At 45.7% G+C, this 23,578-nt stretch overlaps 1 long non-coding RNA gene across 1 annotated transcript; it reads right to left on the reverse strand.

Moving 5' to 3' along the window:
* Window positions 1-6,321: 6,321 nt before the first annotated feature.
* On the reverse strand, window positions 6,322-14,384 carry LOC112868282 (uncharacterized). Its single transcript, XR_003224271.2, has 2 exons — window positions 14,092-14,384; window positions 6,322-6,744 (listed from the first exon to the last, which is right to left on the reverse strand). It is a non-coding gene; the product is annotated as an uncharacterized LOC112868282 (long non-coding RNA).
* Window positions 14,385-23,578: the final 9,194 nt, after the last annotated feature.

Here is a 23,578-nt window from a genome sequence, read left to right on the forward strand (position 1 = left end):
CCTGCTAGACCTCGGACGGGCAAAGGACCCACCCACCCTGCCCACAGGGCATCAAGGCTGTTGACAAAGGCTTGTTCAACATCAGTATGATACCTAGGAAGTCACAAAAGGCCCGGTTCTTCAATCAGTTTTATTGAGACTATATTATTTACATGCAGTAAAATTTACCTTTCAAAAAGATCTGCAGTTCTATAAATTCCAACAAATGCATGTGGTCATATAACCACGCCACAATCAAGACATAGAATGCTTCTGTTATTCGCAAAGTTCCCTCCTGATCCTTTGTTGTCAGTCATTTCCTCCCCACACCAGCCCCTGGCAACCACTCATCAATTCTCTGTCCCTGCAGCTTTGCCTTTTCGGCAATAAATGGAATCATATGGTGTGTAGCCATTTGAGGCTGGCCTCTTTCTCTGGGTACAATGCTGGTTTCTGCATGTAGAAGGTGTTTGTTCCTTTTTACGACTGAGCAGTATTACTATGTAGTAGTTTATTTGTTTGCCGGTTGAGCCACATTTGGGTTATTTCCAGTTCGGGGTAATTATGAATAACATTGCTATAAACCTTCACATACAGGTTTTCATGTGGACGTGGTTTGCAGGCTGGACGGTCTGGCAAGCACATGTTTCCACTCCAGCCGTGCATGAGAGACCCCCTTGCTCCGATCCTCACTAGCATATGGTCTTGCCCACGAATTGACTCTAAAAGCAGTTAAAAATAGTTGCTAATGACGGGCGGAGTTTGTTTTGTTACCTAAAAGCGAGGATTCGATACACTTTAGATCAATCCGGAGAAGTTAATGATGAAATAAAGTGTTGTTCTGGGTAACTGCACCCTTAAATTATGGCTTTTATCCCAGTCACTATTTAATTAAAACTCTTACAAACATCCTAGATACCCAGGTAGCAGGTAGAATAGCAATTGATCTCATGCTCCACGGATATTTTTAAACATTCAAATGAGGTTGTATTTTCATTAAAAGGAAGCTTTCGACTTCCTTAACGTTGTTTTGAAAAGATTGCGAAGATTCCTGTGCTCTGGGGAAAACCAAAACCAGAATTAGAACAATGGCAACCTTGGACTGTTCTCATTTCTCTTGCAGGAAATGGCTTTTTTTTTTTTTTTTTAAGTTAGCTGTCTATATGCTACATATGGATTATCTACTTCCAGAATTATACACAAGCAGTTTAGAACATTGAGTTGCTCCAAATTTGCCTTGAATTCACCTCCCTTCCCAAGACAACCGATTTTTTTCCAGTTAACCCAGGCATACGTACTCCAAATGAATGTTAAATAATGAGCATCAGCCCAAATGGAATATAATTGGAGTATTAACTCTGTGATCAAAATAATTATATAAACCAGCGTCAGGACAAATCCAACTTGAAGTCGTCACCATCTTTGGGGCATTGATTCTGCAGCTGTCCTTCAGTAGCCTGGGAAATTGAGAATAAAACGGAGCTATGTCGGCCACAGAGTGACGGGAAAAGACACGGAGGAGAACCACGTGAGCAGAACTTTTCTTTCCTCCCGGGCCTGTTTTTCCAGCAGTAGTTCACAAGCCAACTGAACATTATTTGTGAAATCCACACGTGGAGGCTTCTGTGAAGATTTTAGCTACTTGTCCATGGTAGAATTGTTAAATGTTTCAATTACTAGGTAGACAAGGGGCTACCGATTTAGTCTCACAATGGCTTCTAGATGGTTCTGAGGTTGGTTGAGACTTACAGGGCTATCCTGGGAATAATGAGAAGGCAACTGTCAGTCAGGTCCTGACCCTGAACTACCAAAGCCCCAAAGAAGCTGAAAGGTAGGCAGGGAAAGTCTCACAAAATGGCTCTGTGACTCATGATAACCTTCAGGAGTCCAGCAAAATTATGTGTTTCCTCAGCAATTAACCCCAATAAAAGAGAACAGTGTGAGGATAGAGTGGAACTAACAGTGGTTAAGCAACGACGATGTGCTAATAGTTCATGCTGGAGTCCATTTATGAACTTTCAAATCCTACCCACCAACCTGTGAAAGAAATATTGTCTCTCATAATTACTCATCACTGGGAAACTGAGGGTCAAAGAGGTTGCTAACCTTGCTCATGTTACCAATTAGGTGGCCAAACTCACAGTCCCACCAGATCTGACCCCCAAAACCCCGCCCTCACTTGTGGTCCCAGGAAAATACAGGATGCCCACTTAAATGTTCAGGGAAACAACAAATATGTTGTTAGCATTTGTACGTCCCCAATACTGCACGGAACATGCAGATATTAAAAAGTATTCCTTGCTTAGCTGAAATGTAAATTTAACTGAGCTATACTTAAAAAAATATAACTATATTTTTGTTTGCTAAATTTCACCACCCTGGCCCTCACTGAAGTTTTCCGGCCGCCCAATGGGATTGCCAGTATTCTGCTGTTTGTTCTTCCGTATTAGATCATTGCACAAAGATTCCTTCCCGTTGTATACATTGGGGGATGGAGTGAGGAGGAAGGGGTCTGAGGGCGGGCTCCTCCTGAGCACAATCATGAGTGGGAAAATAATAAGCATTTCCTTTTTTCGGGATCACTGAGCTATGCTGGGGTTGGAAAACGCCTGGCTGGCCAGGTCGTTTTCCATGATGTCCACGTGGCTGGTTTTGAGCTTTCCAAAGTTTGTCTTTGTGGAGCCCTGGCCTCTTAGATACTTTGTGCACAGCTAACTTTGGGAAATGCTACAAATGGCACCCCTTGGAGAGTCGTGGGCACAGGAGATCACTGTAGGTCCTGAGAAAGCCTATAGGAAAGACTGCAGTTGGCCTTCTGCAACTAAGCAGCTGTCACGCTCCCTGAAAACAACAGTGGGAGCCCCTGCCTGTGGGATGAGGGAAAACTCGGCCCTTTCTCGGGTTCCCTTCTGAGACTGTTTCTGAGAATCCATGAGCCATGTTGATATGTTCTTTTCAGTTTGGGGGCCTCGGAAGGGAGCTGGGCCAGCAGTACTCAGCTGCTAGCACTGAGCTTATGTGGCGCACAAGTCCTTAGAGGTGCCGCTGTCTGGATTGAGCTGCACCCCGTTTACACGTCCCCTGCTGCCACCTTGTCACCTGCTTGCCCAGGCTGCTGGGCTCCTCCAGGTTGGTTTGCCCTGGGCTTTGGCACTAGCCTGCTCCTTAATTCCACTTTTCCAGCACGGAAGAGGCAAGCAGTGTTGGAAACCGGATGACTCCCAGAACCTCCACAGTGTCCCCTGCACGAAGTGTGTCGGTAAGTGCTTAGCAACCGGCTAGACGAGTTTGATTCCTAGTGTGTGTACTTCCTGTGGTGTAAATACCCCGCCGCAGTGGCTGATTTCATCGAGGGGAGTTGGGAAGAGATGCGCAGTGGTGCGACGTCCAAAGAATTTCCACCAACTGACACGATAGCCCTCAACAGTACAGGTAATAGAAAATGTCGTAAAATAATTAAGAAGCAATGAGCTTGAGTATTTGTTAACTCTGTTTTTAATATCATTTATTAAATGTCAGTTGACATAATTTAATTTTTAAAGTTTATTTATTTATTTTGAGAGAGAGAGAGAGAGAGCAGGAGCAGGGGAGGGGCAGAGAGAGAGGAAGAGAGAGAGAATCCCAAGCGCAGAGCCTCATGCGGGGCTCAAACTCACAAACCATGAGATCGTGACCTGAGCAACATCCAGAGTTGGACGCTTAACTGACTGAGCCACCCAAGTGGCCCCGTAATTTAATTTTTAATGACGGCCATGCCTACCAACTAGCTTGCAAAATTCATGACAGTTTTGCCATTTGTCGAAAGTCCACACAGCTAGCTCCTGCACACCACTGCGGCTTCAGGGTAACTTGCTCCTTAGCCTCCAGCCTGGCTCCAGATTGCACAGCCTACAACTCCCACCCGCCATCCGCCTCTCCCGTCCCCACCCCAACCAAAGGAAGGCCCTTGAAACCGTTTTTGCCCTACCCAGAATCCAGGCCTGACTTTCCCCCAGAAGGCGTTTCCCCCAGAAACACTCTGCAAATTAATGAAGACAGACTTTTCTATTACAAGAAATGCCTTTACCTTGAGTCATCCTATTTCAGAACAGGATACTTGCCTTAGTTTGCATATATATAATGGGTATCAGTGTATTTTTCCCAAAGCAAATGAATTAACTGCACCTCCAAAGGTGACTTCTAGACTCTAGTTGGAAGTCAGCACAATGGAGAACCACTAAAGCTTCAGAATTGGGGGTCAGTTTTTTTCCCCAAGATTTCAGAGACTTCTGGGCCAAATCTTAGATGGGGCTCCGAGCCTCTCAGCATCCCTCTTCCCAATTGCTACAGAAGAAAAGATTTTCCCAGACATGTGGCCTATAGGGGAGGCTGGTGTTGTTGGTTGTATTGCCTTTCCCCAAAATATGTTGGAGTCCTATAAATGTGGCACCTATAAATGTACCTTACTTTGAGGGATTGCGTTGGGTGGGTGGGGGGGTGGGGGTGTCTCCTGCCTCTTGTCTTCCTCCTGTGGACCACACTGCTTCAAAGAACCTGAAAACCTGCACAGGAATAAACAGATCTCTGCATAACTAACCCCGGGTCATTCTGTCCTGATCCTAAATCATCCTTAACTTGTGACCCATGCAAACATGCATTCACCTCTACCCCAAAGGTTTATCACTAGCCACAGACATTTCTCTCCCCATGCCTCCTAAATAAATCACTTCCCAGCTAGGGTCTGAGAGTTCTGGAAGTCTCAGGAATTGAAATAGTTCACCTTGGAAAATCTTAATTCAGTTGGTTTTTGTCTCACAGCAGATGTTATATAAATACTTGATTATTGATAACATTCCCACTTCGCATAAATGTTTCTGCCATATTAAAGGCGATGAGAAGAGAAATGATATAATTATGGCAAACTAATTTTACTAATTACTCAGAGCATGACAGTCAGGGGTTCCAAAAGATGAGTGGAGAGAGGACCTGGGTGCCGAGCTCTGAGGTTCCAGGGTACACGGTGGGCCAAGCACTGGGGTATATGGGGGTTGGAGAGCAGCCAGTGTCCTCGGCTGACCAATTCAGCAGCCAAGGGTATGGCTGAGACCTTTCTGGTTCCAGCTCCCAGACCTGTCCCCGCACCTCTTCTTCTGATCCCTTCATTCACAGCTTCCTGCCCCCAGGCCTAGTTGTTGGCATAGTTGCCCCCAGCCGCCAATCTAGGTGGCCAGGCCCGCTACCCCTAGAGGTTCAGGAGGGGATGGAACTCCTGAGCTAAGTTCAGAGGAGGAGGTTGTCCAGGCCACCATTGTGGCAACTCCCACCCCAGGCCATCTGTACCTGCTGCCACTGTGGGCGTGTGCACGTAGATCCTCTGCAGGGTTTTGCCCGACTATTCCCGAATTGTTATGTTGTTGTTTTACTGCTTCTGAAATACCTAAATCCAAGATCCAGTCACCTGGGAACCCCTGGAAGAATAATCCTTCCAGAATTCTGGCCCCAAGTGGCTAAACCTGGGATGATGTGCCCATGGTAGGTCATGAGAGGTGACGTGATTCGTGGCCTCTAATAAATCTCTCCTCCCTGCATCTAGGACCTGGGTCATCTCCTCCCAGTGGCTCACAGTGGCCTATGTGCACCAGCACAGGTGACCCAGGCAGAGGCTTCAGAAGCACAGCTACATGGGCGTCTATCCTTGTCTGCCAGAGACGTCATATGGAAGAGAGCTGAGGCTCCCTGGCTGGAAGCCCCAGACATTTGCATGAGGCCTTCTCAGACCCTATAGCTTCATGAGTAACCCCCCAGAGGACTGCCCAGCTGAGCCCAGAATGGTGAGCAGGTAATGGTGGCCATTGGAGCTGCTAAGATTTGATGTTGGTTGTTACCCAGCAATAGGTGATTACACACTACCCTTGATCTGCAGAACTTTCTTTCATTCACTCAAGTCATACTTTCCGGAGCACCTACTGTGTACCAGACTCATTGACAGGGAGCAGGGAGACAAAGAGGAACAGAGAATAGCTTCCAGCAAAGAGCTCAAGGTTCCAGGTTAGAATATACGACATCCTGGTCAGGGCGCCAATAAGAGGTTCATGACAAAGATGGGATCTCTCCTTCTTTCTCTCTTGAATTAAGTGAATCCTTCATAAGGCACTCCTATCGAGTGCCAGGTTCTGTGCCAGGCACAGCGGTGAACACAAGAAGCAAGACCCATGGATCCAGTGGCATTTAAGACAGACACTTCTGGTCCCGTGCTTGTCTTTGTCCTGGGAGGAGACACCTGCTCTTCTCGCCCCAGTACGTATGTGGTTTACCTTGGGGGGGGGGGGGTAGCAGAAGGAATAACATTATTTCCATAATAAATACTTTTGAGCAAGGCAACCATTTAATATTCTTTGTATCCAAGTGATTTAGGCCGAAAAGTAATTTCAGCGAAGATGTTGTTAATTGAGATGTTGGCAACAATGGCATCTCCAACGCCTTTCTGTGAGACGCGTGGTGGTCATTCCTGGGCAGTGAGTATCAGGGACTTGATTTCTCCTTCCCTTCTCTCAGCCACCTATTTATGAGTGGCCTGAGAAGGCAGAACGAGGCAGGAGTTAGACGTGGCTTCACATCTCCTAACAATAGCTGGGGACAGCAGGATGGCTCCTTTGAGGGCATCTGTCTAACTCTTCTGGAGAGTGGTGTCATTGGAGGTGTCCCAGGTTGGGTTCTCTGGGAAGCACACTCTGAGATGGAGATCAGCCGCTGAAGTTTGGTAGGGAGTATTCTCAGGATCAGCACCTGGGGAAGAGGAAGGAAGGAAGCAGGACTAGACCAGAGAAGGCGGGCTTCAGCCAACCCCATGGGGAGCTCAGAAGCTGGCCTGGCTTTTCAGATTTGTCTTACACTGAGGGGCCAAGGCCTTTATACTCCTGAGTCAACCACTCATTGGCTTCCCAGGAAGTGGGGTTCTCTGGGGCACAATAACTGTTTTCAGGCAAGGTAATTCCTCAAGGGGGATGACAGCTGAGGGCCACCTGCTGGCAATATTTCCGGCAGCTGACAATCTAGTTCTTTACTTCTAAATGGGATCTGGGTACATTCCAACATCTACCACGGAGGATGAACAGGATCTGTCCTCAAGATAACAGGAACGTTTTGTCGGTGCTGAACTCTGCCTGTCATTCTTTTTGGGCACCTGTTCTTCCTATACAGTAGGTAACTGGCTGTGTCTCCTACAATGTTCTCCCATTTGACCATTTCAGAATAAGCATGATTGTGATGATAATGGAGGTGAGGAGGAGGAGGAGATCTGAGTTAGGAGATAAGCTATTCGTTTAAAGACTTGCACTCTTAAAATACACATAAGCAATGCTCTGTTATATTTGCTGACCAAGAGGGGTGCCTGGGTGGCTCAGTCGGTTGAGCATCCGACTTCGGCTCAGGTCATGATCTCATGGCTTGTGAGTTCTAGCCCCGCGTCAGGCTCTGTGCTGATGGCTCGGAGCCTGGAGCCTGCTTTGGATTCTGTGTCTCCCTCTCTGCCCCTCCCTCTCTCATGCTCTTGTCTCTCTCTGTCTCTCAAAAATGAATAAACGTAAAAAACAATTTTGCTGACCAAGAGACTGAATAGATGAACACATTTTTTAGTCGGCTCGTCAGTATCCGGCGGGAACCTTTTAACAGACCGGGTTTCAGCCTGAGGAATCCACGCTGGCATATGGGGCTTGTTGCTGTGTGTGGTCCAGGCCTTTTGGGTTATGCTGTCAATCAGATAAGCTGGGGAGAGGAGCCAGTCTTCCCTTGGCTCACGGAGGGTACTATGGCCTTGATGCTTACAAGGATGTGCGCAGTGGAAGCCAGGAGATAATTTAGTTCAAAAATTTTTTTCTTTCTCAGAGTCACAAAAGGTATTTATCTCTGATCTCCACAAACCGTAAGTACAGAAAAGTGCCATTTTATAGTAGGTAAAATAATGTACTTAGTCCCTTCATCATCTGTCCGAATTCACATACCATATGTGAAAACGACCCTTTTCTCTCATCAATTACAAAACAGATATAGAAATGTTTTTCAAACTAGTCACTATAAGGAGTCTGTTAAAATAAGCATCTCTGTAAGACAGAAATTTTCTAACATGCACAGAAGTAAAAAGATTAATATATGAACGCCCCATGTACTCACCACCCAGCTTCAATAGTTATCAATATCTTACAAATCTTACTTCACCTATCCCCTTGAATTTTTTTCTGGAGTGTTTTGAAGTAAATCCCAAACATCATGTGATTTCACCGGTAGGTGAATATTTCAGTGTGCCTCCCTACCTGATAAGGATGTTTTGTTTGGTTTTTTTTTAAGATAACCAGCATGGCACTATCCTAAAAATTTTGCCATAATTCCTTGACTTCACATACTCTTCAAACTTCTTTGTCTTAAAAATGTCGTTTCAAGGTTGGTTTATTCGGGTTGAGACCCAAAGAAGATCCATACATTGCATTCGATTTGAATGTTTCTTAACCCCTTTTATTCGATTCTGTTGCACACTTTTTAAAATAATGCCATTGATCTGTTTGAAAATGGGTTATTTGTCCTGTAGAATTTGCACATTTTAGATTTGGCTGGTCGCTGCCTCAGGGTGTCATTTAACCAGTTTCTCCTCCAACTGTTTCTCCTGTAAAATGATATTTACGTCTTGAGTTGTGATTAGATTCAGGTTCAATTATTTTAGGCAAGCGTTCTTCCTAGGTGGTGGTGCACCCTACCTATTGTTTCTTGTCACGAGGTGTGTTATTTCTGCCAATCCCATGTTTCCCAATGCCTGTCTGTCCTAGATCAGCCAGCGGGTCAGACTGATCACTCCATTAGGAAGCCTTTCATCTTTAGATGTTCTTTCTCTTGGGGACATGCTACCCTTTCCTGCCCTCAAAGGCTCGCCTGATATTTGGCAGCATTCACCGATGAGTGTAGCCTAGATCCACTATTTCAAAGTGGCAAAATGGTAATTATTAAACTTTCCGAAGTTATTGGCTGGAATTCTTAATATCCTTTCTGAAGTTATTGGCTGGAATTCTTCTGTTGAAACAAATCAGAAACAAAAGACCTTCCCTCATGAATTACCAGGCAAGAGTCCATTTCAATGCCATGGTTAAGTGTGTGATATTGTTTGATTTATGTTGACCAAGGGACTCCTAAAGAAAAGAATGACTTAAACATCCGTAGCAGCAGAATTTGGGAGAGAGCCTGGCCGCTGGCCTGTAGGCTCAATGCCACTCTCTTCTTCCGTGTTCTTTCCAGGCCCTCTGTAGGGGCTTTTAGTCCTATTTCAAAGCCACATCAGCTGGGACCTTGCTGTGGCAGTCCTGTTCTTTTACTTTGGTCTTTATACTTTGTCTTGATAGTATCTATGCTCTGCCTGAAATATATACAATAGTTTCCCTTATTTTGGGAAAAAAAAAATCCTTCTCTTATGCTGTAATGCCTAATGTGTGAGTTCCTACAGAGTTTCTACTGAGATGGTGTAGCCATCTTTCAGTTCGGTTTCCATTCATCTCTTATACCTCATGCCTTGACCAAAGCAAATCCTACCATTTCCCAAACATGGGCTGTGCATTCCTTCCGTCACTTCTTTATCACACTGTTTCTTCTGCTAGAATTTGTCAGAGCTTCCTATCCCCAAAGATTTGGTTCAAGCGCCGTGTCTCCATGAAACCATTTCTAATTATCCTGGCAGAAGAAAGAGATCAAGTTCCCAGTTGCCCAAAGAAATGTGTACCTGTGTGGGATATAATCTATTAAACTTTTGAAGAGATCTGCTAAATAATGCAGAGAGACAATAACAGACGCACACGAAATTTAGAAATGGAAAATAAAGGAGAATACAAGCGCATTATTCTGGTTAACAGAGCTGCCGTGATTGAGCCATGGATCCAAGCTTCCCAAGAGCTTGAGAAAAGGAGAGAAATGCTTAAGTTACGTGATTTTCAGTACTGGAAGAAATCTTTTCAGTTCCATAGTGGTATAGGAAAATTTTCTGGGCTCCAATTTCCGAAATAAAGTTTTCAGAGCGGTTATACGGGTGGTATCGTGAACATCATTTTATAGCAAGAGCAGAAATAAACTTCATGTGGCCATTTCTTATAGCAGCATTAGATAATCTAATGTGGAGCTTATCAGATTTAGTTCAAGTATCAAGGCTTCTGATGTTCTAATCTGATCAAAGGAAATTCAGAATGCTTACAGGAATAAATGGAACGCACATGCTACATAGGCAATCATCTGGGTTGACCACCTTTCCCATCCAGCGCGATGAGCTGGGTAAACGATAGTTTAAGTTGAACCTATTGGTGAGAGTATACATCGCTTGATCCTATATTTTGCTGCACAAGGGTTGGTGCATATAATTTGGAAACCAAGTAAGCAGATGGTAGGGTCAATAACCTTCTGTGGGAATTGAGAAGTTAATCTGTGTTCTCACTCAGATGGAAGGTCATTGTGTCCATAGTTAACTATAGACAAAGCTAGGGGTTCCCTAAAAAGGCTGTCTTTGATGGGCTCCTGAAACTGAACACCAGGATCTCTAGAAAACATTTTAGGGCCTAGACATTTTTCAAAATAGCTTTTAAAAATTATCCTACAATCGTACTATGACCTCAGTAGCTTTCTTCTAGAATAACTGGTTCTCTACGATATGGCTCCTGTCTGCCTCCATGGGAATGTCCCTATGTGGCTTGACAAGGAAGCTTTCTTCAAGGCATTATTCCACGCCATCCAAATATTCAACACTGGATTTTGCAGAATGTCTGATGAAGATACTTGTTGCTTTAATTTATTTAAGAAGTTTTTTACTCTGGAAAATTTCAAACATACATAAAAGTAGAAATACTGTAACTAACCTCCAGCTAAAACAATTATCTACATTTTAATCTGCTTGTTTTTAATTATAACAGTAAAACACATGATAAAAGAAAAAAAAATCAAAGAGTACCAAAAGACATTAAATAAAGTCCCTTTTGCCTTCTACTCCAAGAAAACCTCTCTTAACAGTTCTACAGTATCCTTTTAGAAATGTTCAGCACATATATGTATGCACATTAGTTCTTTTTAAAAAATGATCACACTGTTTTTCTTACAGGTATTTTATTTTTCTCTTATACATACTGGTTTTCACCTTGCTGCTTTTTTAAACTTAATAAAATACCTTGGAGAGATTGCCATTCTTCTGGGTATAAATCCACTTCATTCTTTTCTTAGTAACAAAAAATCTCTCTCCTTTTTTTTTTTAACAATAATCACCTTCATGTACTTCTGACTATATACCTACAGTTGTTCATCTTTCTTTACATATATTAACTCTTAATCCTCACGACATCTCTACATACAATTATCCCATTTTACAGATGGGAAAACTGAGGGATGGAGAGGTACACAGCTGGTGAGTGTCAGAGTCTTATGCCCTTAACTACCTCACTGGCCTGCTTCTATGTAACACAATGTTGTCCATGGTACATGCTATTCCATTGCATGGACCTACCATACTTTATTTCTGTGGGTGGATGTTTAGATTGTTTCCAATTTTGCCTGCTTTATTAGCAATGCTGCTGTGACTTCTGATTAAGCGTGGAAATTTGAACACTAGCATTTATTGCCTATCTCTCCTGAGACCCCACTAATGTGACAGGAAAATTGTATGCATGCACAAACACCCAGAAAAAAAACCATAGGGACGAAGATAACAGGGAAAGAAGGTGAAAGTACCAACATTTTGGAAGCTGAAAAGTAGATAGATGACCAGTAACTAAGAACAGATCAGAGAAAGTTGAAACCTTCATGGTATTGGGCGAAACCAAGAAGCAGATCTGTTGGTGTTTCAGAATCTCAGAAAGGTCAGGCACCTGGAGCTTCTGAAAGAAGGAAGGTGTGGCTGAAAACATGATAACTGGTTAAAAATGTTTGAGATGATAACGCTTTTAAACAATAATAAAGCAGAATATTCTCATGACCTTGGAATCGGGAAGGATTTCATACAGAAGAAACAACAGGCACTAACCATAAGGAAAAGACTGGTAGATTCAATGACTTCTCTTCATCCAAAGACACCATAAAGAGAGGACAAAAGAAAACCACAGAGTGGGAGACAATGTTTGAAATACATGTAAATACAACATAGTATTCAAAATACATGAAGGACTTTTGGCAGTAAGAAAATAAGAAAAAGAGCAAATTTTAAAAATAAGCAAGACACTCCAACAAGCTCTTCACAAAAGAGAAAATCCAAATAGTTGATAAACAGGGGGAAAGCTACCCAATGTCATTTTTCATCAAGAACCTGCAAAGGAAAGCCATAATGATATATGCTTACGTACCCGGCATATTGGTAAAATTTGAGCAGTTCTAATAATACCAATTGTCGACAAAGAAACAAAGGCACAGACACTGCTGGTGGGAATGAACCAGGGGTAGGGACCTTGGAGAACAGTTTGGCATTCTATGACCAAGTGTGAGGTATGCATCCCCTATGACCTAGATATCTTACTACCAGGCCTACAACTGTGATTCTGACACCAGTTCTGATGTGGGTTTTTTTTTACCCCCACACCAAGCAAATCTCCCACACCAGATCCCACAGGCTAAAGGCTCAGTCCCACAAGACTGCCCCCCTCCCTTCCAACACCAACCACAAGTCCAAGATGTTACCTGGTTCTTCTGACCAATGGGCTGTAAATCAGTGGTTTCCATGACCCCCTCCTTGGAGTCATTAATTTGCTACAACAGCCCACAGAACTCAGGGAAACATTTTACTCATAGATTGCCAGTTTATTATAAAAGGATATCACTCAGGAACAGCCAGATGGAAGGAAGAAATTCATAGGGCAAGGTATGGAGAAGAGGTGTGGAACTTCCATGCCCTCTCCAGGAGCACCTTCACGTGTTCACCAACCCAGAAGCTCTCAGAACCCTCTCCTTTTGGGTTTTTATGGAGGCCTCATTACAAAGGCATGATTGATGAAATCATTGGTCATTGGTGATTGAATCAACTTCCACCCCCTCCCCCTCCCCAGAGGGGAGAAGATGGTGAGGGTGGGACTGAAAGTGCCAACCCTCTTAGCATTTGGTTGGTTCCCTTGGGAACCAGCCCCCCACCCCCATCCTTAGGTGACCTAGGGACTTCTCAAGTCACCTCATTAACATACCAAAAGACACCTTTATTACTCTTACCACTTAGGAAATCCCAAGGGTTTCCTGAGCTCTGTGCTGGTCACAGGATAAAGACTAAACATATATTTCTTATTATAAATCACAATATCCCAACACCCTACAGAGATCTGTGCAGACAGGCACCAGGACGTATGACCGAACAGGCTCAGGTCGTCGTTTCACAAAATAGCCTCAAAGTAGAAACGACCCAAGTGTCCATTAACAATAGAATAGATAAGTAACTTCTGGCATAGGCATTGGTTCTGTGGGATCCTGTAAACAGTGAAAACAAATATAGACTTCATGCAATAATACAGATGAATCGCAAAAAAAGGTTGAAAAGCAAGACGCAAAAAATGCAACATGTCATTTGTAGAATCTTTAAAAACATCTAAGAGCTGGAAAATGTTAATTCTAATAATGTTATTTGTCTAGTCAGGCACGACACAAAATCCCAAAGTCCATCGAGGAAACTCACGTGGCCCAAGCTGCCTCCTGGGGACCTTTCCAGGGTCTCTGTGCATCCCAGCCTCAGGAGATCTGGCCCTGCTTCAAGGCCAACTCCTGCTTACCTGGCTTGCCTACCCCCTAGGCCTGCCCCTCAGAGCCCTTCTTATCTCTCTGCTGAGCTACCCCAGCCAGGCTCCCAGTCAGCCTCCCTTGCCCAAAACCCCTGCCCCCAAAAGCGTGTGTACACGGTAGCCTAACTGCAGGCCTGGGCAATGAATGCGGCTCTGTGGTCAAGACGGTGGGCCCCTGGGCTCAGACTTGGGGTTCACATCACTTAAAGGCTTTGTGATCTTGAGCAAGTTACTTAACCCCTTTGTGCTTCCCTCTCTCACCCCCAAAACGAGCATATTAATAGAACCCACTTCATAATGGTCATTCTGAGAAATAAACCAATTAGTGTACCGGGCCCGGCCTAAGTACCTCAGAAATATTCATTATCATTACCTGGAGAAGGTACAAATGACATCAGTGATGTGAATCCCCCATGTTGGAAACTTCTCACCGGGCAGTTTTCTCCACGGCATCTGCATCTTGTCCATCATGGCCACCCCCACCCCCCGCCAGTTCTTTCACAAGGCCGTACTTCTCCATTTCTGAACTTCCTTTGCCCCTACCCTTTGACTCCGTTCTGTAATTTCTCAGACAATGTAGCTGCCCCCTGGGCCCCTACTCAGTTCCAGGCCTGCTCCTGCCTCTGCTCAGCCAGAAGCTCCCACACACCCCCTAAGCACAAGGCCACCCACCTCAGGCGACGACAAATGCCAGGGACAGCAAATCTTCGGTCCCCCCAGCTCCACTGAGCAGGAGGGAATTCGTTTTCCCGTGGAAATGAGTGATGCCAGTGCCCTTCAAATGGAGAAGCCACTACAGTCACCTCCGGTCTTCAATAGCAAAATGTTCCTTGTTCCTTATGAGCAAATGCAGCCGTTTTTCCTGTTTGATTTGCCTCAGCCGTCTTCCCAGCAGAACGGAGGGTGGGGACACCGTGTTCCCCGCTGGTTCTGCGTCTGGGCTGTCATCCTGACCAGCCGCTGAATGGACACCGTCTATGGAGTCCAAGGTTGATCAGGTTGGAGAACCAACTATCCGCGTAATCCTCATACCTGACCCCGAAGGCACACTGTGCTCTTTTCTCCGAAGGGACATTCAAGTTGGGGGGAAGGGCAAAGAGTTCTTATTACAGGTGCCTGGGAGCCCTGATCTGGCCCTCTTGAGAGCCACTGGAGGCTTGGCTGCATGTTGTTTTGGGGGGCTCCCCCCCTCCAGTAAAGTAGAAGAGAAAGACACCTAAAGCCTTGGAGATAAGAAAATTCACTTTGTAAAAAGCAGGACTCTTGGAGCAGATAGTCACAACGTGATGGGAAAGCGTATTTACTTTAGAAGCCAATTAAGCCAGGCGCCTGGGTGGCTCAGTCGGTGAAGCATCCGACTTCAGCTCAGGTCGTGATCTCACAGTTTGTGGGTTCGAGCCCCACGTTGGGCTCTGTGCTGACAGCTCAGAGCCTGGAACCTGCTTTGGATTCTGTGTCTCCCTCTCGCTCTCTGCTCCCTCTGTCTCCCTCCCCCATGTGCTTTGTCTCTCTCTGTCTCTCAAGAATAAATTTTTTTTTTTTAATTAAAAAAACATAAGCCAATTATGCCTCATCTCCAAACAGGTGTGCTGTGGGATCCACAACATTCAGAAGCAAAATATGTCCCTTTACCATATTTTTTATCCAAATCCAATTAAACATAGTCTGTGCCTCCACTTGACAAGAATACCAAGAAATGCACTATCAGTCAGGTTGTGGGGTGCCCCCTGCTTGCCTAGGATGCTATGAGTCTGTCCAGAAAATGTGGGGAAAGGCCTTTGGTTTTTAGGCCATCCTGAATGATCCAGTGGTCCGGCCCCAGCTAACTGTGCCAGCTGCTGGGGCCTGTCGGAAGGTGGACGGCCATGTTCTTCCTGAGCAAAACTTGGACACGGAGATCTTTAGCCTCACAGCTTTGGGTTTGGTTGTCTGGTCACCCTATCAGAAGTCCTGCCACCAGCGGGGTGCTGCAAAGGAAGTCGGGGGCAGAGAAACCCACCCAGTCAGGCCTGCAAGATCTAACCCTTGTCTCAGGGGCCAGACCACTCCTCACTTTCTCAGCCCCCTTGGCCTCTTGGTAGGCTGGGCAAATGGAGATTGGACTACAGAAGAGAAGGCGATTGATGGAAACAGATTCAGGAGTGGTATGAACAAGGGCACTCGGGCAGCCTCCGGACCAGGAAAAGGGGAGGAAACATTCTCCTGGAGGCTGCAAAAGAAACACTGCCGGGTCCACACCTTGGTTTTAGCCCAGTGAGACCCATTTCAGATTTCTGACCCCCAGAACTGCGAAATCAGTTTGTGTCATTTTTCTTTTCTTTTCTTTTCTTTTCTTTTCTTTTCTTTTCTTTTCTTTTCTTTTCCTTTTCTTTTCCTTTTCTTTCCTTTCCTTTTCTTTCCTTTTCTTTTCTTTTCTTTTCTTTTCTTTTCTTTTCTTTTCTTTTCTTTTCTTTTCTTTTCTATTTGCCTATAGCTGGCATACAATGTTACATTAGTTCCGGGTATACAACATAGTGACTTCTCTGGTCACCGGCCCACTTGTCATTGTCCAACACTACCTCAATACCATTGACTAGATTCCTTTTTTTTTAATGTTTATTTATTTTTGAGAGAGAGAGAGGCAGAGCGTGAGTGGGGGAGGGGCAGAGAGAGAGGGAGACACAGGAATTGACAAGGAATTGACTATATTCCTTATTGCTGTGCCTTTCATTCCCATGACTTATTCATTCCATAACTGGAAGGAAGCCTGTAACTTTCCCCTCCACTCGTGCCCCCCTCTCCTTTTCTCTGGTAATCATCAGCTTGTTCCCTGTATTTATAAGTATCATTCTGCTTTTTGTTTGTTTATTCATTGGGGTTTTTTCTGTTTTGGGGTTCCACATATAATGAGATCATATGGTATTTGTCTTTCCCAGTCTGACTTATTTCACTTACCATAAAATCTTCCAGGTCCATCCATGTGGTCGCAAATGGCAAGATCTCATTTTTTTTGATGGCTGAGTAAGATTCCATTGTGTGTGAGGGTGTGTGTGTGTGTGTGTGTGTGTGTGTGTGTGTGTGTGTGTATACACACACATCTTCCTTATCTATCTGTCTGTTGGGAAACACTGGGCTGCTTCCATATCTTGGCTGTTGTAAATACTGCTGCACTAAACATGGGGGTGCAGGTATCTCTTCAAATTAGTGTTTTGTTTTCTTTGGGGAAATGTGTGTCATTTGAAGCGTCAAGTGCATGGTCATTTGTGACAAATGCAGACCCTTTCGTCAGGGGACAATTGAGCTCTGTGGCCCAGACTTTTGAAAATTAAAGTTTCAGCAAGGTTAGAGAAACCCAGCCCCCCCAGGACCCTGAGGCGAGGCTGCGGGCCTGCCTTGAAGGGGGATGGGAAAATATCTTCATCCCCTTCACACGAGCTCGCAGCGGGATGTAAGACACAGCTGATTTCTCAATCACATGCTCCTGTCACTCGGGAACATTTGAAGCCCTAGTCATGGAGCTCTCCTCCAGAACCCCTGGAACTGGCGGGTTTCTGCAGTGCCTCCATAAAGCTTGGGGCCTCGCAGGTCCAAAACCAATGCTTAGGGGCGCCTGGGTGACTCAGTCAGTTAAGCGTCTGACTCTTGATCTCAGCTCAGGTCATGATCTCCTGGTTCGTGGGATGGAGCCCCACGTCGGGCTCTGTGCTGACAGCCTGGAGCCTGCTTGGGAATCTCTTTCTCTCTCTCTCTCTCTCTCTGCCTCTCCCCTGCGTGTGCACAGGCTTTCTCTCTCTCAAAATAAATAACCTTTAAAAAACATGTTTAAAAAAGATAAGTGAAACCAATGCTTAAATAACTCATCCTTGGCTGGGTGAGCCTCTGTCATCTGGACTACTGAAAGTCTGCCGACCAGTTCTTCCTAAGAGGAGCTCTGATGATGGCCTCCTAAGAAGGGCTCCCTGGGGAGAGGCAGGGCTCATTGGAGACCCACCAGCAGGGTGAGTCTGGGCACAGTGCAGCTGAATGCGGGCACAGCAGGAAGGAGGGATGAGGTCCAGGTCGTCCATGTGGGGCATTGCCTTGGCTAGTGTCTGGGCAGGGCTCCTGCTGCATACTGTCAGGCTGCAAAAACAGGGCATTAACAGGTAAGAATCCCGCTTATTGGGGGGAAACCTACAGCCTATGGGTTAATCGTGCTTTGTTTTGCCTTCCTAAGATAATATTTCATATTTCTGGGGCGCCTGGGTGGCTCAGTCGGTTAAGCGTCCGACTTCAGCTCAGGTCACGATCTCGCAGTCCGTGAGTTCGAGACCCGCATCGGGCTCTGGGCTGACGGCTCGGAGCCTGGAGCCTGCTTCGGATTCTATGTCTCCCTCTCTCTCTGCCCCTCCCCTGCTTATGCTCTGTGTCTCTCACTCTCAAAAATGAACAGATGTTAAAAAAAATTTTTTTTAATTTCATATTTCTAATGTACATGAAAGGAATCAATCCTTTTTACTTTTCTCATCAAAACTTTAGGTCGTCTGGTTAAAGGCAAGCGTATCAGTGTCTCATTTCTGCTGTAACAAACGACCACAAACTCGGTTCAGAAAAACACAAATGTGTTATCTTCCAGTTCTGGAGATCAGAAATCTGAAACGGGTCACGGGGCTAAAATCAAGGTGTTGACCGTTCCTTCTGGAGAGCTGGGAAGAATCTGTTTCTTTCCCTTTTTCAGTTTCTAGAGGCTGTCCAGGTTCCTTGGCTCGTGGCCTTTCCTCCTATCTCTGCTTTTGTTGCCCCATCTGCCCTAACTCTGAGTCTCCTGCTTCCCTCTCTCACTTCTAAGGACCTTTGTGATTACGCTGAGCCCACTTGGATGATCTAGGATGATCTCCCCATCTCCAGATCTTTAACTTAATTACATCTGCATAGTCAGTTTTGCCATGAGAAGGATCATATTCATAGGTTGCAGGAGTTAGGACATGGGCATCTTTGGGGGCCATTATTCTGCCTACCTTAGCAAGCCAATTTACTAAGATATTTTTAGAACCTAGCTGTAAAACACCTGTTCATGGAATCTTCTTGAGGGAACCTAGTGTTGTCCACAGATGCCTGGCATATACTAGTGACTCTTTGCTTCTTTCTCTCCTAGCTGTCTGTGTCCATTTGTTCACTCATGAGTCCTTCCTTTCCAATAGACAATCCTTAGAAGCAGCTGTTGGAGATGATCCCATTGTGAAATTTCTAAGGCTCTTCACAAAGGGCCTCCAAGGACCTATGGATGAACAAGTTCTTGATTAGCCTCTAGCTTCCCTCCCCCAGGGTCTGAGGGCCAGCTGATTGGTCCATTACCAGAAAGAAAACATTCTTATTTCTAGCTGATCAGAAACACACATGCTTCCAGAAGATGGGGCCAGACATTGCCTTACTTCTTCCTCAGTGTCCCCCCCACCCCATTCAGAGCTTTCTTCCATGTGCTCCTAAGAGGATCTCTGCTTTCCCTCCCTCCCTCCCTTCCTTCCTTCCTTCCTTCCTTCCTTCCTTCCTTCCCCACCCCTTCCCCAGGATCCTGGCTCCATCCTGGCAGTAATCTACAGGATCATGAGGAACATTCATCCTGCACCATCCAGGAAGGCAGAGCTAGGTCCCTCCTCCTGCCCTCCTCAGCACAAGTCACAAAACTTATGGGTTCCTCAGAGCAGGACGTGAACAAGACAAGCCCTTCTCACCAGGGCTCTCACATTGACCACTAATGTGTATTATCCTATTTAATATGTCTGCCTAGCTCATCTGTCTTGCCAAGACTCTCTCTCCACAGGGGAAGGGCAGAGGAAGGAAGGCTTTAACGGGGGGGGGGGGGGGGGGGGGGAGGGGGGCAGTTTCATTCTCCCACAAACAAATAAACAATTGAATAAATAATTGAATGAATGAATGCATGAATGAGTGATTGATCCCATGTCTTTAACCCCCTCCTATCTTTTTTTTTGTTAACGTTTATTCATTTTTATTTTTTTTAATTTTTTTTTAACATTTATTTATTTTTGAGACAGAGAGAGACAGAGCATGAGCGGGGGAGGGGCAGAGAGAGAGGGAGACACAGAATCTGAAACAGGCTCCAGGCTCTGAGCCGCCAGCCCAGAGCCCAACGTGGGGCTCGAACCCACGGACCGCGAGATCGTGACCTGAGCCGAAGTCGACGCCCAACCGACTCAGCCACCCAGGCGTCCCTGTTCATTTTTAATATAGAGAGACAAGAGTGCGAGCTGGGGAGGGGCAGAGAGAGAGAGGGGGAGACAAAATCCAAAGCAGGCTCCAGGCCCCCTTGGTTGGGGGTTTTGAACCAACCAACCACGAGATCATGACCTGAGTTGAAGTGGACACTTAACCAACTGAAACACTCAGGAACCCCCGCCCTCCCCCCCCCCCCCCCATCTCATACCTCATAAAACACCGGAAACTTTGGTCTGACGAATTTGCCTTTACTGCAGAGATCAACCAGCACCCACATCTGCTTGCTTATGTCTCCTGCATCCAGTACATACCAACTTTCTGCCGTGACTTTGGCCTCTCAATATAGTGAGAGACGAGCTTGACTACGAGAGCAGTCTGTCTTCCCTTTTGGTATGCTGGCAACTATGAAATTCCGAAAATGTCAAGTTAGAAGGTTACTTCATAATTTATGCTCCAGCCATCTCAGTATTATTTTCTCAACTGTAATTGTCAAGGGCCCCACAACTGCTTCCGCCAAAATCTGTTCATTACCACACCAGTCACGTTTCTGGATATTAATTTAAATGCATAAAGCATGCTAGCACCTTCCTGCCAAAATGATGTGTTGTTACACGTTACTCTCAGTTAGCCCAGGCTAGCACGTGCTGTGATGTCAAACCTGTGCCAGGAATATTCTCCTGTGATCTTTCAGGGTGATTCTAGGTGTCTGAGCAAAACAGAGTCCCCTCTTTGAGGAAAAAATCTCCCAGAAACAGCCTCAGTGAGGCTCCTCTGGGAATTACCTGGGCAGTAACAGCACCTCTGTTTGACCAACCAAAACAGTCAAAAGTTCTGTCTTAGGAGGGGCGCCTGGGTGGCTCAGTCCGTTAAGCGTCCAACTCTTGATTTCAGTTCAGGTCACGATCTCACAGTCACGGGATCCAGTCCCTCATCGGGCTGAGTGTGGAGCCTGGTTAGGATGCTCTCTGTCCCTCTCTCTCAGCTCCTCCCTCTCCCACTCTCTCTCAAAATAAATAAAATGTTAAAAAAAAAAAAAAAGTCCTGAGACTTTTAGGAGAGCAGGGTTCACGCTCCTGAAAATTACTTGGGGAAGGTGATTTCTAGTCTGTGATGTTTTACTAGAGGTCCTTGGGCATAGGTGGAAACAGGAAAAAAATCTCTGCCAGGACCGTGGATTTTCCAGTCTAGACTGAGACCATAAGTGGGTGTGGCTCCATAAAGTCCCAATTTATTTGAATATCAAGCTATGAAGACTTTGAAATCAATCATATCGGCTGTGGCGATTAAGGCGTGTCAAGTCAGCTCTGGTGTAATGACTACTTGTAACGCTTGCTGTCACAACCCCTTGATCACGAATGACACCCTCATTAGTAACCAAACCCAGATCCAGGTCTGCTAATGGCCAGCCTGCTGAAGTCAGCCCAGTCAGCACCCACTCCTCCAGCTAATGCGTCTCTCTTACTGTTCTCTTTAGTTTTCCTACATTTGTCTCCAAACTCTGACAGTTTTCCATTCATCACTACGACTTAGGAAAGGAAATGTGATGCATAAAATATAAAATTGGCAAAAACGTCAGAGAAGTCACCACTTAAGAAATGAAGCATGATGTTCTGCTTTGTGCTGACAAATGTTAACATAGGCTCCAACTTCTGACGGGGCCAAGAGGCAGAGACGGTCTGTAGGACATCCACAGGATTTCAGTTCTAAAGGATCAAGCAGGAGGTAAACGTAGCTAGGGTACCTGTGAAAAATCAGCAGTGCTTTCAAAGGTGGAGGCACAACCTTCTAGATTAGAACTGTCCCTACAGAACTTTCTGAGATGATGGAAAATGTTCTGAATCCGTGCTGTCCAATATGGTAGCCCCCAGCCACCTATGGCTATGGAGCACTTGAAATGTGGCTAGTTCCACCGAGCAAACGATTTTTAAATTTTCTTTAATTGTAAATAATTTGAATATTTATGTTTTAAATAAACATTTATTCATTTTTGAGAGAGAGTGTGAGCGGAGGGGGGACAGAGAGGGAAGCGGACAGCCGCAAGCCTGATCTGGGACTCGAACTCACGAACCTGATCGTGACCTGAGCTGAAGTTGGACGGTCGGCCAACTGAGCCAGTCTGGTGCCCCTAACAATTTCAGTTTTTAAGTTGACATGTAATGAACATACTGTCTTAGTTTCAGGTGTACAACATAACGATTCAACGATCCTATTCACTACTCAGTGTAGTCACCATCTGTCACCAAATAATTTAAATGTAAGCAGCCACAGCCCAGAGTTAATTCATAAAGTCCTCATAGGGGAGAGGTGTGCACGTTTGGTCTGAGAGAATTGAGCTACGTCACACCTTGTGCGAACCTAACGATTTCTGTATGGCTGAAGCAGGCTCGCGTGGAGCCTAACCAGCATAAATGCTGGAGGCTGTCTTACCTGTACCGGGTGAACCTTCTTTCCACGTTTTGGAAGTTTTTGAGTGACAACTTAGTGGAATGACTGGCTTTCATTTTTTGAGACACGAGCTCACTCAAGGAAAGAACACATCTTTGTATTCCCGGCATCAAACGCCGTAGTAGCAATGTAGTGAGCTAGCAACTTCTCGCTCAAAAAAAGCCGGCATCCCACCACTTTTCCTGCATTTTGAAATTGGGTGGGAGCTTTGCCACCGGCCGGCCTGTGCCCTTGGTCAGGTGAACTTCCGGGCTACGGTCGTTGTGATGTGATGGTTTCCAATTCACGCTTCGCCAGCCTCTCTGCAGCCATGAGAGCCTTTGCCAGAATCCACATACGTGAGCTCTCTGGATTGCCCGTGATTGGCTGGTATAATAGTGATCCCATAAAACGGGGAAATATGGTGAGTCTGTCACCCCCGATTGTTAGCGTTCACGTTCAGGGCTGAAACGGTAACGGCAGATTGCAATCTTAGGCCAGGAAGGAACATTCAGCTGTCTCCATCTCACATTCCACTTTCCTCCTTTCTCTTAAGTCATGACATCAGGTTTGTCACTGAGAGTTGTCACTTCTCTCTCGTGGATCTGGCTCTTCAGTCCGCCCCTGCAAAGGCCCCCAGTCCCCTGGAACTTGTTCTTCTGAGCTCGGAGGCCTGCTGGCTGTTGCTGTCGTGCTCTCAGGACAGCGAGGCTGTCGGCTCCTTCCTCTCTGGGTTGCGCATCTCTGGGCTTATTTTTATTCTCCACTTCCCAGCAGCAAGATCATTTTCTGTGATACGGAAACAAAAGCGTTATTGACTAGTTCTGAGTAGCGCTGTAGTCCTTCCAGGCATTTCCACTACCCGCTCCCTCAGGCCGTGAGTCGTCTTCCTGGTTCCGTGGCTCAGGTAGATCAACAAAGCCCTCTGAGTTGACCACGCATTTTTCACAAGCCCCAATCGCTGTAGTCTCTGAAACTTCCTGACGTGGTTCTTGAAAGGGCCAGGTTCCTCTTGGATGGATGGCCATAGGGAAGTCACCCAAGGACCGTTTGCCTGTAGGCACTGTCTTAGAACAATTTCTCTGGGCTGGGGACAACCCCTTGTTTCTATTTTCAGCGGGTCCCCGTATTGACCGGCTGCTCTTCTAGCCGCCCCATCTGCTCCGTGCCAGGCTTCCTTCTCTCACTCAGGCATTGCAGGGAGGGCCCCTCTGGACATCTTTCTTGCTCCCGTCCAACTCTAA

Source organism: Puma concolor, chromosome D3 (assembly GCF_028749965.1).
Source record: "Puma concolor isolate L17-30 chromosome D3, mPumCon1.1.hap2, whole genome shotgun sequence".
NCBI lineage: Eukaryota > Metazoa > Chordata > Mammalia > Carnivora > Felidae > Puma > Puma concolor.